Genomic DNA, 18,280 nt, shown 5'->3' with positions numbered 1-18,280 from the left:
ACAGTAAATTTTAGCTAGAATTTTCCCAAATGTAACTGCTCTGATTTGATTCGAGTAGGTAAAAAATGATTTACTTTGATATGAATTATCACTTCAGCCTTAAAATCTCATTACTTGATTCTCAAATTGGAAAGTCATCAAAACCAGTTGATCACTTTATTTGATTTAACTTATAGGATTGGCAAAAAAATAGATAATGTTGTTTAAGATAAACAAATTTTATTATATTCACAGCAAAATGTAGATGGTGCTATTACATAAATAGAATCACATTTTGATGTGATTTTGATTCACTCTCTGAGTTCACGTGACTCGAACTTCTAACCTACTGATTATACGTAGAGGCGTTTTGTCAATTGAGCCAACCTCTCTCATCAATCACGTGCATTTTTACTTAAGCTAGGAATTACAGTAATGTTGATATGAAATAAGATTTAGTGCTAAAATTAATACTTAAAAAGTTAAATTAGTGATTTAATTGTTGCCCTGTTTGAAGGAGTTTTGCCTAGCAGTAGCAAGAATAGTCTTGTCTGCTACAATAAAATATGTCATTCCAACAGCTATAGATACAATGTGTGATGACCCAATATGTCATCTTAATTTTAAATATTCATTTCTGTGTTCTGAAACCTTAAAAATCACTATTCAGCATTCCTCGACTTGTGTGCGCAGTCCGTAAATTTTTTTGGAAAGTTTTTATATGAAATAATTGATTAAAATGTGAAATATAGCTTTAAAACTCAATCAAGTTGACTTCGGTTAACGTTTTGAGCGAACGGATCCGGATCGGTATTTTGACAGTTCTGGTAGGTCCGTATCGTGATTTGGTACTTGGACGTATGCCCGGAATCGAATTCGAAGGTCCCTAACTCAAATTATCTGCATTTAACGGAAACTAGAAATTTAAAGGTTTAAGAATTTTCTAAATTTGGTCATAATTGAGTTTTTGTTGATATCGGGTCCCGATTTAGATTCCGAGAGTTCGATCAACTTCGTAATAATATTTTTGACTTATGTACAAAATTTGAAGTTATTCCGAGGTACGTAGGCATGTATTCCGTTAGTTTTTGAAAAAGATAAAAGGTTTGATTTTATAAAGCTTGAATTTCTAAAGTTTGACCGGAGATTTGACTTTTGAACAAACGACCCCCGGAATAGAATTTTGATGATTCAAATAGTTTTATATGGTAATTTCGGACTTAGCCGCATGTTCGGATTTGGATTTGGAAGTCAGTAGGATAATTCGGCGCATTTTGGCGAAAGTTGAAAAATAGAATATTTTTGAAAAGTTTTACTAGGAGTTGACTTTATTGATATTGGGTTCGGAATTCAATTCTGGAAATTGAAACGGCTCCATTATGTCATTTATGACTTGCATACAAAATTTGAGTTATTCCGAATTGATTTGGCATGTTTCGCCGCGAGTTATAGAATTGAAAATTTCATAAACTCATAAGTCTGAATTGACGCGCAATTTGTAGTTTCCCCGTTGTTATGTGTGACTTGAGACCTCGGGTAGATCCATAATATGTTTTGAGACTTGTTGATGTGTTCGGACGGGGTCCCGAGGGGCTCGGATGACTTTTGGAGTGGTTTCGGACCATTTTTAGGTCATTTTTAACTGCTGGTTTTTGACAGTAGCGTGCTAAATTTCTGATGCGCATAGCTAACTTTAGAAGCTTATATCTCGCAATAAATAAAGAATCTAGAAATTATCAAAACATAAAAGTTGTAGACCTTTTATTCTAGTTTCCATAAAGATAAACCATTCACCATTTTGATATTTGTATGGAAAGTTATGATCCATTGACTAAAAGATGGTAATGCAGTTTTTGTTTGCCTAGCAGTGTGCATTGCCAGAAATTTCTGATGCACAAGGCTGATTTTGGAAGCTTATATCTCTCAATCTATAAGGAATTTGGAGATGATAAAAATATGAAAGTTGTAGCCATTTGATTCTAGTTTTCATAAAGATAAATCATTCATCATTTGGACATTTGTACAGAAAGTTATGATCGATTGACTGAAGGTTGGTACTGCAATATTTGGCTTGGAAATTTTGAGACAAGTCGCATCTCACATATGCGACTTGCCTAGATAGAATATATATGTCCGGAGTCCAACATTTGTGTTCATTTTTAGAGTTTTAGACCTCGGCTTGGGCAATTTCAGAGTCATTTTCACGAGTTTGAGTTGGATTTGAAGCTTTCGGACATCAATTCGCGAGGCAAAGGTTTATTGGAATCTTGAATTTGGTTGCGAAGCGAGGTAAGTGTCATGGTTAACTTTGACATGAGGGAATAGAACCCTTGAATTATTGTTACGTGAATTTCATGTGTAACGACGTATAGACGAGGTGACGAGTGCCTATACGTCGTCAAATTTATTGTTTGCATATTTATCTGAAAATCATAAATTATTTTAAATTATGAATTAATTATTATATTAATTATTTCTCTCATATTCCTTGCTCAATATTATGCCTTGAATCCATGCTATATTTGCTACATGCTTATTTGATTTATGTGACTTAATTGTTACTTGACATTTAGCATACTAAATATTAATTTGCCTATTTCCTCCTTAATTTCCACAATTAATTGCTACTTGTCATCACTTGTTTCTAAATAAATCATAATTATTATATGCTTGTTGTCTTACAATTTTATATTAATTATTGTATTTATTGAAATAATTTATTTTATAAGAATTGGCAAATTATATTACTGAGGAGCGAGTTGCACGCCGCAACAGAAATGAAAGTGAATATATTGGAGGAGCAGGTTACATGCCACAACTGAATTGATTGAATGTGAATATATTGGAGGAGCGGGTTGTACGCCGCAACAGAATTGATTGAAAAGATATATTGAGGATCGTTGCATGCCGCAATAGCATTAAATGAAAATGAATATATTGTGGGTTCGAGTTCCACGCAGCAACGGAATTGAATATGAATATATTGTGGGATCAGGTTGCACGCCGCAACGAAAAGTGATTTAAGTAATAATTGATTATGACTGCCAAGTTGGCTTGATTTTTGATATGATTTACCAGTTTAATTTCTATTATTGTTCCCATATATTGTTGTTATTATTATTATTGCGTACAGGTTAATGTAAGTAATCTGCCTTAGCCTCGTCACTACTTTATCGAGGATAGGCTCGGCACTTACTATGTACATGGGGGTCGGTTGTACTCATACTACACTCTACATTTCTTGTGCAGATATCGGAATTGGTCCCAGCGGCATACAATAGATTTGTTCGGATTCAGCTATCCATAGGAGACTTGAAGCATGGAAGCACGGCGTTCGCATCTCTGAAATCCCCATCTACTTTATTTTAGCTGTGTATTTCCATCAGACAACTTTATTTTCATTCAGAACCTTATTTGAATTATTCTAGTAGCTCATGCACTTGTGACACCAGTTCTGGGATGGTATTTAGACATCGCTATTATTATAGTTTACTCACTTTATTTCAGATTTTATTCCAGTTATTAGTTTCTTTATTATTAATTAAATTAAATTGTTAAAATTAAAAAAAATAGTTAAAATTATTCTAACGTTGGCTTGCCTAGCACGTGAAATATTAGGAACCATCATGATACCGATGATGGAAATTTCAGGTCGTGACATATTAGTAACAGAGCAATAGGTTACATAGGTCTCATGAGTCACGAGCAAGCTTAGTAGAGTCTAAAGAATCGGTACGGAGATGTCTGTACTTATCTTCCAGAGGCTATGGAGTTTAGGAACAATTTCACTTTTATTCTACTCTGTCGTGCAATTTTGTTCTATCATTGACGATTGAACTCTTCTATTCTCGTCATCTTGCAGATGATGAGAACACACACTGCGTCTACAGCCGGACAGGAGTCAGAGCCCCCAGTGACAGTTACAACTAGGGGTAGAGGCCGAGGTCGCGCCAGAGGCCGAGGTAGAGGTAGAGGCATAGCTCAATCTAGAGCTTGAGCGGCAGCACCTATTGTAGAACCTCAGGTGGATTTAGAATTGGAGGTTCCATCTCAGACGGTACCTGTTGGACCAGTTCAGGTTTCGGAAGGATTCATAGCTACTTCAGTACTTCAGGACGCTCTAGTCCGTTTGTTGAGTCGTATGGAGGGTGTGGCCCAAAATGATACGTTTCCAGTGGCACCAGTCGTCTCACAGGTTGGGGGAGGAGCATAAACTCCTACTACTCTCGCTCCGGAGCAGACAACTCCCCAGTATCAGGCTCCAGTAGCCCATCCAACTAAAGTAGTTCAACCAGTTATTGCAGCAGAGGCCGGTTTGTCTTTATGAGGCTTTATTGAGGTTGGACAAGTTTACCAAGCTATTTACAATCCATTTCAGTGGTACACCTTCTGAGGACCCACAATATTTTCTAGACCACTGCTATGAAGTATTTGTAACGAGTCGACCAGTCGTTTTGAGTATTTTCACTTCTCTCGGTAGTTTGCGGGCATGGGCAGCCCCGTATGATGTATTGTGACTTATGTGAGTCATCGATTTTTATTTTCAGGTTATTCGAGATTGATATGGGGAAATGATATTCAACTAGGAGCTTTAAATATGAAAGGTTTGACCAAATTTTTGACTATTGAGTAATCGATCTCAGATTTGAATTCTGATGGTTCCGTTAGCTCCGTTGGGTGATTTTGGACTTAGGTGTACGTCCGGAATGTGATTTGGAGGTTCGTGGTAGAATTAGGCTTGAATTGGCGAAATTGGAAATTTAGCAATTTTCGGTCAGCAGTGGAAAATTTGATATCGGGGTCGGAATGGAATTCCGAAAGTTGGAGTAGGTTCGTAGTGTCATTTGTGAAGTGTTTGCAAAATTTGAGGTCATTCGTACGTGGTTTGATTTGTTTCAGCATCGGATGCCGAATTTGAAAATTTAGAAGTTCTTAGGTTTGAATCCGAGGGAAATTTGGTGTTTTGATGTTATTTTGAGTGATTCGAAGGTTCGACTAAGTTTGTATGTTGATATATGACTTGTGGGTATTTTTGATTGAGGTTCTGGAGGCCTCAGGTGTGTTTCGGGTGAGTTTTGAGCGAGTCCGGGCATTACCGGAACTGAGGCATGGTTCTGGTGCTTAAATTTCGCTGAGGGTGGAAACGATTTCGCTGAGGGTGGCAAAAATTCCACTGAGGGCGGAAAAATTCTGCTGAGGGAGGCAAAATTCTGCTGAGGGCGGAGGAGGGGGCACGAACCGCGTAAATTTGGTTGCAGAGGCGTTCTAGGGTACATCTGCAGATTCACTGGTCCGACTTCAGAAGCCTATATTATTTTATCTACAAGGAATGTGGAGATGATTCAAAAACAAAAGTTGTAGCCCTTCGTGTCTAGTTTCCATAAAGTTAAAAAAGTCATCATTTTGACATTTGTAGAGAAAGGTATGGCCAAAATACTAAAGCCTGTCACTACAGCCACCAGAAGCGCGGACAACGCTACTTTTTCGCGACCGCGGGGGTTGGATTTTCGCGGCCGCACCTGGATTTTCACGGTCAGCGTAGTGGAGATCAGAGAATGCACTATATAAATGGGATTTAGGGCATTATTTCACATTTTGGACCTAGGGATCTCGGTTTGTGGCGATATTTCGAGTGTTTTTCAAGAAATTTATCGGGGTAAGTGATTCTAACTCGGATTTGGTTAATGTACATGAATATATCACTTATTCCATCATTTGATTAGTACTTTGGGGTGAAAATTGGGGGAAATAGTAGAAACTTCATAAAATGGATTTCAAAGTGTTCATGATGGTTTCTACCATGGTTCGAACCGGATATTTTCTACCGGTGTATGGAACGTGTTGTGTGTTATGATTTCCTCCTAGAAAGAAGCAAGAAAGAGGTTTCTGACTAATAAGGTATGTAATTTGCTAGTGACTCAGAGTTCATAATGGAATTCTTATGCTTGTTACATGATGGCATAATAGATGTGGTGTGTTGTGCGGGAATAGAATTTACATGTATAAGGTCACAGTTCAGTTTTGAAGGGAAGGACATAAATTCTTAGGCAGCATGGACAGTTTCGGATGACTAGGTAAATGATATTACTATTTGGAGTGGCGTGATGAGAGTGTACATTTCAAAAGGGGCAGTGTGTTTTGATTTATGGGTACTTCGCTGGTATTGTGGCACTCTCCCGGTTGATCGACTGCTGATATTCAATTTTTTGCCAGGTGGCACAGAAGAATTTTTAAAGTATTTCTCATGGGATAATTGTGTGCGAGAGAGGTGTTAGGCATTCGGGCGGTGGAGGTGGAATCAAATATGGTGGTTCGTGTGCTCTATGGATTTGGAGACTGGGAACTCTAATGAGTAGATAATTTCATAGTTATGAGCTATGGAGACATTGCCAAGGTTAGTCAGAGGTTAGTGTGTGTTGTGATTTAGTAGTTGTTGGGCTTATTTGTGTTATGAGATACTTTTCCATGCTACGAGGAGTTATGATCCGTTGGTTTTAGGCACACATGGTGTGGTTCTATTGTGGTCTCATAGTGGAATCTGAGTGAGATGAGTAATTGAGTATTGCATGATTGAGGCGTATTGGTTATGTTCTTTCGGGTTTCGTGTGGCATCGTACCGTCTGTTTCTCTGTGGTTATGGTAATGCACTTTGAGTACTGGATATCGAATTTTGCGTGGTGATTGATTTTGAGCATTGCGACTTGAGGAATTTCATGAGGAACAATGTTTGGATGGGGTCGCACATTGCAACAAAGTCATGTGGGGATATGATCCTTGTGTTAGATTTCATGTGTTATGGTGCTACGGTGCGAGATGGGTTGTTAGCATCACGTTGTGGCGGTATTTGTTGAGCTTGCGGGACGGTTCTCTCACTTGGGTAATTTTCTTTGTTTGAGTACACTTGGCTTGTTGCATATTGGTGCATGGATTGCACAGGTTATGGCTTTAGATTGTATTGATGTGGTATGTAACCAGAGTAGTTGTGATGGATGAAATGAGGTCATCAGACCTATAATGGGTGCTATCTGATCTGATTGCGGTATATTTGGGAGGATGTTGATGCTGATCGGCTTAGAAATTTTGCTATAGTTCCTATCGAAGGGGAGGGAGTTCCACCACTTGTTGATGCGACGAATGGTTATGGGTTCCTGTATGTTTCTTTCATCATTGGCAGTATATGAAGGTGTTTGAACGGATCTCTGTTTGATAATAGGTTTATTACCGGAATTGGGTTGTTCTAAGCAGCCACTGTGATCATAAATTATCGCTACAAGTGTTTGAGTTATGTGAGATATCATGTGATTTCATCTTGAGTTATGGCTCTGGTTGGGTACAGCTTGTTCAGACTTATACGGTATGGGATAGGGTGATGTGGGATCACCCCCGGGTATGTGTATGGTAAGATTACACGACGATTTTGATGGTTTTTGGAACAACTCTGGGCACGTTCGAGGACGAACGTATGTTGAAGTGGGGGAGGATGTAATGACCCGACCAGTCGTTTTGAGCATTTGCACTTCGCTCGATGATTTGCGGGCATGGGAAGCCCCGTATGATGTATTATAACTTATGTGAGTCATCGATTTTCATTTTCAGGTTATTCGAGATTGATATGGGGAAATGATATTCAACTAGGAGCTTTAAATATGAAAGGTTTGACCAAATTTTTGACTATTGAGTAATCGATCTCGGATTTGAATTTTGATGGTTTCGTTAGCTCCGTTAGATGATTTTTGACATATAAGTGGGTCAAGAATGTGATTTGGAGGTTTGTGGTAAAATTAGGTTTGAATTGGCAAAATTGAAAATTTGGCGATTTTCAGTCGGCAGTGGAAAATTTGATATCGAGGTCAGAATGCAATTTCGGAAGTTGGAGTAGGTTCGTAGTGTCATTTGTGACGTATGTGCAAAATTTGAGGTTTGGTTGGTTTCAGCATCGGATGTCAAATTTGGAAACTTAGAAGTTCTTAGGATTGAATCCGAGGGTAATTTGGTGTTTCAACGTTGTTTTAAGTGATTCGAAGGTTCGACTAAGTTTGTATGTTGATATATGACTTGTAGGTATTTTTGGTTGAGGTTCCGGAGGCCTCGGGTGTGTTTCGGGTGAGTTTTGAGTGAGTCCGGGCATTACCGGAAATGAGGCATGGTTCTGGCGCTTAAATTTCACTGAGGGTGGCAAAAAGTCCGCTGAGGGCGGAAAAATTCCTTTGAGGGCGGAGGAGGGGCGCGGACCGCGTAAATTTGGTCGCGGAGGCGCTCCAGGGCAGATCTGCAGATTCGCTGGTCCGACTTCAGAAGCCTATATCGTTTGATCTACAAGGAATTTGGAGATGATTCAAAAAAAAGGTTGTAGCCCTTCGTGTCTAGTTTCCAGAAAAGTAAAGACGTAATCATTTGGACATCTGTAGAGAAAGTTAGTGCCAAAATACTAAAGCATGTCACTACAGCCACCAGAAGCGCGGATAGCGCTACTTGTTCGTGACCGCGGGGGTTGGTTTTTCGTGGCCGCGCCTGGATTTGCGCGGTCAGCGTAATGGAGATCAAAGAGTGCACTATATAAACGGGATTTAGGGCATTATTTCACATTTTGGACCTAGGGAGCTCGGTTTGTGGCAATGTTTTGAATGTTTTTCAAGAAATTCATCGAGGTAAGTGATTCTAACTCGGATTTGGTTAATGTACATGAATATATCACTGATTCCATCATTTGATTAGTACTTTGGGGTGGAAAATTGGGGAAAATAGTAGAAACTTCATAAAATGGGTTTTGAGAGTTGAATGTCGATTCGAAGTCAGATTTTGACAAATTTGGTATGGTTTGACTCGTGAGTGAATGTGTTTTCTAGTTCTGTAAATTTTATTGGATTTCGAGACGTGGACTCGGGGGGAGGGTTTAAGCCAATTTCAGGATTTTGGTCTAATTTGATAGTTTTTCTTATGGAATTCATTCCATTAGCGTATATTGATGGTATTGTACTGATTGTGAATAGATTCGGAGAATTTGGAGGCCGAGTCGAGAGGCAAGAGCATCGCGGGGTAGAGATTTGACCGGTTTGAGGTAGGTAACGATTGTAAATCTAGTCCTGAGGGTGTGAAACCCGGGATTTTTGTATCATTTTACTATTTTGAGGTGATGCACATGCTAGGTGACGGGCGTGTGGGCGTGCACTGTTGGGGATTGTGACTTGGTCCTTCTCGTAGCAATTGTAAAGTTGTATACTTTGTTGAAATTATATGATACCTATATGTTTTTAGAAAGAATTTCTGTAAGTTGGGTTAAATGCCATATTTGGGCCTTGTGCCAGTGTTGTTTGGACCCTTAGGGGCCTTTTCTTATTATCCTCTCACTGTTTTCAATTGAAAATCTATACTCAGTCATGGTTATACCTGTTTACTGTATAACTCAGTTTTATTACTCGATTTTGATGCATATAAATGTTGTTTTGGGCTGAGCACCCTATTTTTACTGAAATATCCGAGTGGCTTGAGAGGTTTATGACTGAGTGAGGCCGAGGGCCTGATGTGTGAGGATATTTATGGGATCGGGCTGCACGCCACAACATGTTGCATATTTATGGGATCGGGTTGCATGCCACAGCATGTTTGATATAAACCGAGGGCCTGAGTGATTTATGCCATGATTTGGCTTGATATAGCACTTGGGCTGAAGGAGCCGCTCCGGAGTCTGTACACACCCCTAGTGAGCGCAGGTACCTACTGAGTGCGAGTGTCGAGTGCCGAGTGGTGAGTGACTGGGAGGCATGAGTGATTGTGAGGTATGCCCGAGTGGCAAGAGTGATTGTGAGGTTTGCCCGAGTGGCAAAGAGTGATTATGAGGTATGCCCGAGTGGCATGAGTGACTGTTAGGTTTGCCCGAGGGGCTGTATATGAGTGATGTTTTGCCCGAGGGGCTGCTTGTGATTTTATCATTTTTGCTCACCTTTGCATTTTTCCTCTGTTTGAAAGCTGTTGAAAAATATGTTTAAATGATTTTGACTGGAATTGGGTTTAAACGAGATGTTTTGATTCAAATTCTGATTTTAAAAGCATATGGTATTTTACTGAGATTTCCTGATATGAACGTTATATGATTTATTGCTCGTCCCTACTCAGACTTTATTTATTATTGTTACTTACTGAGTTGGCGTACTTATGTTACTCCCTGCACCTTGTGTGCAGATCTATGTGTAGCTGGACACGGTAGCGGTTGTTGATTATTCTGGTTGCAGATTTTCTCGAGGATAGCAAGGTAGCTGCTTGGCGATCGTAGCCCCTGCTCTTCTCCCTCTTATCTTCCTCTAGTTGTATTTAGCTATTTTCCAGGCTGAGTTAGCCTTGATATTGTGAGACAGATTGTAGTAGATGCTCATGACTAGTTACACCCCAATGTCGGGCTTTTCTTTTTCGCGCTTTTGTTTTCTTTGATTTGAACTCCTTAACAAAGGTTTTATGTTAAATAGCATTGACATTATCTTTGAAATGAAAATATCAGTTTGTTTGGAAATGAGTTGGCTTGCCTAGTTCCACGATAGGTGCCATCACGACAGGTTAGGTTTTTGGGTCATGACAGTATTGCAGAACATGGGGATAGTCAAAAGAAATGGGGTTGATTTTGATGTGTTTCAGATGACAGGTTCTGCAAAGAGGTGGTGGAAAGATTATGTATTTACTAGACCAGTTGGTTCGTCTGCACTTACCTGGGAGCAGTTCTCGCATCTATTTCTGGAGAAGTTCCTTCCTATCACAATGAGGGAGAATTACCGCAAGCAGTTTGAGCGTCTCCAGCAGAGCAGTATGTTAGTCACTCAGTATGAGACCCATTTTGTGGATCTAGCCTGTTATGCTCATCTTCTGCTTCCTACCGAGAGAGAGAGAGAGAGAGAGAGAGAGAGAGAGAGAGGGTAGGGAGGTTCATTGATGGACTTGTTCAACCTATCAAGCTACAAATGGCCAAGGAGACCGGGAGTGAGATTTCTTTTTAGACGGCTACTAATGTCGCCAGGCGGATCGAGATGGTTCTTTCACAGGAGAGATGGCCAGTGTCAGATAAGAGGCCCCGTTATTCCAGTAATTTTAGAGGTGCCTCATCTGGAGGCAGGAGTACTTATGGTAGGGGTCATCCTTCTAGGCTATTTTATTCAGCACTTCAGACTTCTCATGGTGCTTCAGGGAGTCAAGGTCCTTATGTTCCTTACCATGTACAACTATCTTTCAGTGCACATTCAGCTCCTATTAGTGCACCGCCACTCCAGAGTCACTATGGCGGCTATCCGACCCGTTTGGGTCAGCTTCAGCATCAGCAACCACTTTAGTAGGATGGGTGTTATGAGTATGGGAACAATGGTCACATAAGGAGACATTGACCTAGGTTGTTTAGCAATAGATCATAGCATAATTCTTTTTCCATCATACCAGCACCGGTTGCTCCACCGCCCACCCGACTAGCTAGGGGCAGGGGTGAGACTGTTAGAGGTGGAGGTCTGACTGTTAGAGGTGGAGGCTAGCGAGCTATGGCCTGTCCCAGAGATGTAGTTCATACTGGTGGGGCCCAGTCCCGATTCTATGCTTTCCCAACTAGGCCTGAGGCCGAGTCATCTGATGACGTGATCACATGTATTGTTCCAGTTTGCCATAGAGATGCCTCAGTTCTATTTGATCCATGATCTAATTACTCTTATGTGTCCTCCTACTTTGCTTCATATATGGTTGTACCTCGTGATTCTCTGAGTGCGTCTGTATATATGTCCACATGGTGGGAGATTCTGTTGTGGTAGATCATGTTTATCATTCGTACATGGTTACTATTGAGAGTCTTGAGACTAGTGTGGATCTTCTACTTCCCGACAAGGTATATTTTGAAGTCATACTGGGTATGGATTGGTTGTCACCATATCATGCTATATTGGATTGTCATGCCAATACGGTGACCTTAGCCATGCCGGGGTTACCTCGATTGGAGTGAAAAGGAACTCCTGATCATTCTACCAGCAGGGTTATTTCTTATATATAAAGGCTCGGCGTATGGGCGAGAAGGGGTGTCTAGGCTATTTGTCTTATATTCGCGATCCCAGTGCGGATGCTCCTTCTATGGACTCAGTACCAGTTGTTCGTGAATTTCCAGACGTATTTCCTGCAGATTTGCCGGGGATGCCACCCGACAGAGATATTGACTTATGTATTGATTTGGCTTCGGGCACTCAGCCCATTTCCATTCCACCATACCGTATGGCCTCGCCGGAGTTGAAAGAATTGAAGGAGCAGTTACAAGACTTGCTTGATCAGGGATTCATTAGACCTAGTGTTTCGCCCTGGGGTGCACCAGTGTTATTTGTGAATAAGAAAGATAGTTGAATGCAGATATGTATAGATTATCGGCAGTTGAACAAGGCTACTATCAAGAACAAGTATCTATTGCCAAGAATTGATGACTTATTCGCTCAGCTTCAGGGTGCCAAGGTATTTTCTAAGATTGACTTGAGGTCCGACTATCATCAGTTGAAGATTAGGGAATTTGATGTTCCTAAGATAGCTTTTCGGACTCGGTATGGGCATTATGAATTTTTAGTGATGTCATTTGGGCTGACAAATTCCCCAACAGCATTTATAGATTTGATGAATCGGGTGTTCAAGCCCTATCTGGATTCCTTTGTCGTTGTATTCATTGATGACATCTTGATTTACTCTAGCAGTCGAGAGGAGCATGAGCAATATCTTTGGATTGTGCTTCAAACTTTGAGGGATAATCAATTATATGCCAAATTTTCAAAATGCGAGTTTTGGTTAGACTCAGCTTTTTGGGGCATGTTATATCTCCAGAAGGCATAAAAGTGGACCCTAAGAAGATTGAGGCAGTTCAGAACTGGCCTAGACCTACTTCAGCTACAGTGATTCGGAGTTTTCTAGGTCTGGCAGGTTATTATTGCCTGTTCATGGAAGGGTTTTCATCTATAGCAAACCCATTGACCAGACTAACCCAGAAGGGTGCTCCATTCAGATGGTTAGACGAGTGTGAGTTGAGCTTTCAGAAGCTGAAGACTGCTTTGACTACGGCACTAGTGTTGGTGTTGCCCACAGGTTCAGGATCGTACACAGTGTATTATGATGCATCTCGTATTGGACTCGGTGCAATATTGATGCAAGATGGTAGGGTGATTGCATATGCATCGCGGTAGTTGAAAGTTCACGAGAAGAATTATCTTGTTCATGACTTAGAATTGGCAGCCATTGTTCATGCGCTGAAGATTTGGAGGCACTACCTTTATGGCATGTCATGTGAAGTATTCAAAGATCATCATACTCTACAGTATATATTCAAACAAAAAGATCTCAATTTGAGGCAAAGAAGATGGTTGGAGTTGTTGAAAGACTATGATATCACCATTTTGTATCACCCGGGAAAGGCCAATGTGGTGGCCGATGCTTTGAGTAGAAAGGTTGTGAGTATAGGTAGCCTTGCGTATATTCCAGTTGGTAAGAGTCCGCTAGTTGTAGATGTTCAAACTTTGGCCAATCAGTTTCTGAAGTTAGATATTTTGGAGCCCAGTTGGGTTCCATCTTGCACAATGGCTCGGTCTTCTTTATATGAGCGCATCAGAGAGACACTATGATGATCCTCATTTTCTTGTCCTTAAGGACACGGTGAGGCACAGTGGTGCCAAGCAGGTTGTTGTGGGAGATGATGGAGTTCTGCAGATGCAGGGTCGTATTTGTGTTCCTAATGTGTTTGGGCTTCGTGAATTAATTCTTGAAGAGGCCCACAATTCCCGCTATTATATTCTTTCGGGTGCCGCCAAAATGAACCAAGATTTACGGCAACATTATTAGTGGAGAAGAATTAAAAAGGATATAGTTGTATATATAGCTCGGTGTTTGAATTGTCAGCAAGTTAAGCACGAGCATCAGAGACCTGGTGGTTTTCTTCAGAAGTTAGAAATTCCTGAGTGGAAGTGGGAGCGTATCACTATGGATTTTGTTGTTGGACTCCCACGGACTCAGAAGAAGTTCGACGCAATATGGGTCATTGTGAAAATGTTAAACAAGTAAGCATATTTCATTCCAGTGGCAATTACCTATTCTTCAGAGCGGTTACCTGAAATTTACAATCGTGAGATTGTCCGCCTTCACGGTGTGCCCGTGTCTATTATTTCAGATCGAGGTAAGCAGTTCACCTTGCAGTTCTAGAGGGCTGTACAGTGTGAGTTAGGCACGCGGGTTGAGTTGAGTACAGCATTTCATCCACAGACAGACGGATAATTAGAGCGCACTATTCAGATATTGGAAGATATGATTCACACTTGTATTATAGATTTTGGAGGTTCTTGGGATCAGTTCTTGCCACTTGCAAGGTTTGCCCATGATAACAGCTACCAGTCGAGCATTCAGATGGCTCCGTATGAAGCATTATATGGGAGGCGATGTCGTTCGCTAGTTGGCTAGTTTGAATCGGGAAAGGCTTGGTTGTTGGGTACTTATTTGGTACAGGATGCCTTGGATAAGGTCAAGGTTATCCAGGATCGGCTTCGCACAAATCAGTCTAGGCAAAAGAGTTATGCTGACCGTAAGGTTCGTGATGTTGCATTCATGACTGGAGAAAGAGTATTGCTACAGGTTTCACATATGAAAGGTGTAATGAGATTCGGAAAGAAGGGCAAGTTAAGCCCTAGGTATATCGGACCCTTTGAAATCCTTGAAAGGGTGGGTGAAGTAGTCTACAAGCTTGCACTACCACCTAGTTTATCAGCAGTTCATCCGATATTCCATGTATCTATGCTCCGAAAATATCATGGTGATATGTCCCATGTGTTAGATTTCAGCCAAGTCCAATTGGACAAAGATTTGACTTATGAGGAGGAGCCGGTAGTTATCCTAGCCCGGCAGGTCCGACAGTTGAAGTATAAAAGTTATCCCTCAGTTCGGGTGCAATGGAGAGGTTAGCTAATTGAGACAACTACCTGGGAGTTCAAGCCGGACATGCAGAGTAGATATCCCCACCTTTTCACCAGCTTAGGTATTTTTCTAACTCCGTTCGAGGACGAACGTTTGTTTTAGAGGTGGAGAATGTGATGACCCAATATGTCATCTTTAATTTTAAATATTCATTTCTATGTTCTGAGACCTCGAAAAGCACTATTCAACATTCCTCGACTTGCGTGCACAGTCCGAAAATTTTTTATATGAAAAATTGATTAAAATATAAAATAGAACTTTAAAACTAAACTAAGTTGACTTCAGTCAACGTTTTGAGCCAACGGACCCGGATCAGTATTTTGACAATTCCTGTAGGTCCGTATCGTGATTTGAGACTTGGTTGTATGCCCGAAATCGAATTCAAGGGTCCCTAGTTCAAATTATCGGCATTTAACGGAAACTAAAAATTTAAAGGTCTAAGAATTTTCTAAATTTGGTCATAATTGGGTTTTTATTGATACCAGGTCCCGATTTAGATTCCGAGAGTTCGATCAGCTTTATAACAATATTTTTGACTTATGTACAAAATTTAAAGTTATTCCGAGGTACATAAGCACGTTTTTCGTTAGTTTTAGAAAAAAATAAAATGTTTGATTTTATAAAGCTTGAATTTCTAAAGTTTGACCGGAGATCTGACTTTTGAGCAAACGACCCCAGAATGGAATTTTAATGATTTCAATATCTTCGTATAGTGATTTCGGACTTCGGCGCATGTTCTTATTTGCATTTGGAAGTCCGTAGGACAATTCGACACATTTTGGCGAAAGTTGGAAAATAGAAGATTTTTGAAAAGTTTGACCGGGGGTTGACTTTATTGATATCGGGGTCGTAATTCGATTCTAAAAATTGGAACAACTCCATTATGTCATTTATGACTTGCATGAAAAATTTGAGTTCATTCCGAATTGATTTGACATGTTTTGTAGTTTTGCCGTTGTTATATATGATTTGAGACCTCGAGTAGGTCCATAATAGATTTTGAGACTTGTTGGTGTGTTCGGACGAGGTCCCGAGGGGTTCGGGTGAGTTTCGGAGTGGTTTTAGACCATTTTTAGGTCATTTTTAACTGCTGATTTTTGACAGTAGTGTGCGAAATTTCGAATGCGCAGTGCTAACTTTGGAAGCTTATATCTCACAATATATAAGGAATCTGAATATTATCAAAACATGAAAGTTGTAGACCTTTGATTCTAGTTTTCATAATGTCACAACCCAATTTCTCCTCCATGTGACGTCGTGACGGCACCTAGTCTCTACAACTAGGTAAGCCTAACATTTTGCGTAATAATGAAATAAAAATATATATTTAACCAATTATTCAAAAATATACAATAATCCCAAAACCCGAAATCGTGAATCACAAACTACATGAGGAAAATCTAGTGTCTCTATACATCAGAGTCTATCAAAAGAAAATACATAAGATAATGGACATGGGGAAGAGTAGAAGGGGACTCTGAGGTCTGCGGATGCGGCAGATATACCCTGAAGTCTCCAAAGCTGTCCCGGCTCACTGATAGTACGGCTGATAAGGAGCACCTGGATCTGCACACGAAAAATATGTGCAGAGAGTAGCATGAGTACATCATAATCGGTACCCAGTAAGTTCCAAGCCTAACCTCGGTCGAGTAGTGACGAGGTCAGGTCAGGGCCTTACTGGTAAATATATAATAAAACAAGATAGAGTGCAATACCGCAATAAAATAAAGGCTGAAATCTAACAACAATGAAATCATAGAAGGTAACAGCTCAGTACACAGAAACACAACAGGGGATCTCCCGAGATACCGTCTCATAGTCCCAAACGTAAATATGCAGTATAGGGGGGTCTCCCGGAATACCGTTCCGTAGTCCCAAAGTAAATATGCAGTGCGGGAGGATCTCCCGGAATACTGTTTCGTAGTCCCAAAGTAAATATGCAGTACAGGGGGATCTCCCAGAATACCGTTCCGTAGTCCCAAAGTAAATATGCAGTACAGGAGGATCTCCCGGAATACCGTTTCGTAGTCCCAAAGTAAATATGCAGTATAGGGAAATCTCTCGGAATACCATTCCGTAGTCCCAAAGTAAATATGCAGTGAAAATAATAGAATTCAATAGTTACGGCACAAAATTCTATAATTCAATCTAAGTACCAGTTAAGGAAAGACAGGTAAATTCACTAAACATGCTGCACGTATTTCAAATAAACGGTTAAGGCAAGTAGGTATGCTATTCTAATCTAGCAGGATACTACACATGTTGATGATACTCAAATAAGAAAGAAATCACGTTATAACTTAGTAAACAAAATCATATTTTTATACAATTAGCCCGTGTACGTGCTCGTCACCTCACGTACACGACACTCATATATCAAAAATAGTACAAATCTTACGGGGAGTTTCCCCACACAAGGTTAGGCAAGCCACTTACCTCTAACCAAGCTCAATCAATTGGTACGAATGCTTTCCTACGAATATCCGACTCCGAATGGCACAAATCTAGTCAAAAGCAATTATATATCATAAATACATCCATAATAGACTCATCTAATTAATTAAATTTATACTTTAATAAAAATTCCGAAATTCTCTTTAAAAGTCGACCCTGGCCCACATCTCAGAATCAGGTAAAAGTCACAAAATCCGAAAACCCGTTCACGCACGAATCTAACCATCTCAAATTTACTAAAATCCGACACCAAATGGTCCTCCAAATCCACAAATCAAACTTCCAAATCCCTAGCCTCCAACTCCCGATTTTCACCTTCAATACATACTAACTAGGTGGAAAAATGCATGAGGAAGCAAGATTATTGATCAAAAATAAGCACAAGGGACTTACCTCAAGAAACCTCTCAAAATTCTCTCAAGAAATCTCCAAACCCGAGCTCAAAATGTTGAAAATGAGCAAAAATGTTGAACAATTGCATTTAAGTGTTCTGTCTAGACATTTCGCACCTGTGGATTCTCTGTCGCATCTGCGACTATCGCAGGTACAAAAATACATCGCACCTGCGGCTTCCCTTCGCATCAGCGGTTCCTGCCCAACTCCTTCTTGACCGCATCTGCGGCTCCTCCTTCGCACATGCGAAAGCACCCGAAACCAGAAAATCTTCAGCAACTCGCCTAAATCCAAATTCAATCCGTTAAGCATCTGGAACACACCCGAAGCCCCCGGGACCTCAACCAAATATACCAAGCAATCCTAAAATACCATACGAACTTAGTCGAGCTCTCAAAATACATCAACTAATGCTAAAATCACGAATCACCCTCCAATTCAAACTTACATAACTTGAAACTTCAAATTCCTACAACCGATGCCAAAACCTATCAAACCACGTCCGAAT

The 18,280-nt window shown here is 40.4% G+C and overlaps 1 pseudogene; it reads right to left on the bottom strand.

The window, feature by feature from the left end:
* Positions 1-433: 433 nt before the first annotated feature.
* LOC142175092 (early nodulin-93-like) overlaps positions 434-18,280 on the bottom strand; it is a 48,885-nt pseudogene continuing 31,038 nt past the window's right edge.

Source organism: Nicotiana tabacum, chromosome 21 (assembly GCF_000715075.1).
Source record: "Nicotiana tabacum cultivar K326 chromosome 21, ASM71507v2, whole genome shotgun sequence".
Lineage (NCBI taxonomy): Eukaryota > Viridiplantae > Streptophyta > Magnoliopsida > Solanales > Solanaceae > Nicotiana > Nicotiana tabacum.
The sequence above is the reverse complement of the archived record's forward strand: the minus strand, read 5'-3'. Positions and strand labels throughout refer to the sequence as shown.